Source organism: Peromyscus eremicus, chromosome 6 (genome assembly GCF_949786415.1).
Source record: "Peromyscus eremicus chromosome 6, PerEre_H2_v1, whole genome shotgun sequence".
Taxonomy (NCBI): Eukaryota; Metazoa; Chordata; class Mammalia; order Rodentia; family Cricetidae; genus Peromyscus; species Peromyscus eremicus.
Window position 1 is genome coordinate 32,859,803 of NC_081421.1, and position 761 is coordinate 32,860,563.

The 761-nt window shown below is 48.2% G+C and overlaps 1 pseudogene; it reads right to left on the reverse strand.

Annotated features, from left to right (window-relative positions):
- Positions 1-541, reverse strand: LOC131912397 (small ribosomal subunit protein uS8-like; annotated as a pseudogene).
- Positions 542-761: the final 220 nt, after the last annotated feature.

Here is a 761-nt window from a genome sequence, read left to right on the forward strand (position 1 = left end):
CTAGAAAAAGAATGCCGGAGTTTTCCTTCCCGTGTGTTTTCATCTTGCTTCTTTGTGATCCATGTCATCAGCTGAGGTTGTCAGAACGTGAAGCCAAGCTGCTGGCATGGGAGCCAATTCTTCTGCCGTTTTTCCAGGTCTTAGAGCTGCACATCACATCTAGGGCTGACCGCTCCACACTTGTTCACCTTCCATGTGAGGTTCATAGTGTTCCTGGATCTGTGTTTTGAGCTGCACATCACATCTAGGGCTGACGGCTCCACACTTGTTCACCTTCCACGTGAGGTTCACAGTGTCCCTGGATCTGTGTTTTGAGCTGCACATCACATCTAGGGCTGACCGCTCCACACTTGTTCACCTTCCACGTGAGGTTCACAGTGTCCCTGGATCTGTGATCATCAATGATTTCAAATTTGCCAGTGTCACCACGCTTCAGCCAGGAGCGGAACGATGACTTTGGGGCGTGGCCTGATGAAGACCTGGAGTCGGCCTCCTTCTCGGCATTGTTGATACTCCTGAGAGCATCTTTCAGGACATTCATTCACACCGTGGTGCCAGCATGGAAGGATGGTGGAAAGAGGGAAATCTTTCTTTTTAAGAGAAGATTTCACTGTGTAGCCCTGGCTGGCCTGGAACTCACAGAGATCCACCTACTCTGCCTTCTGAGTGCTGGGATTAGAGGCTTGTGCAGTGGGCTGAACAAATTTTTTAAAAAGGATTCTGTACATATTTGAATTATTTTCATGTATTCCATTCTAGAT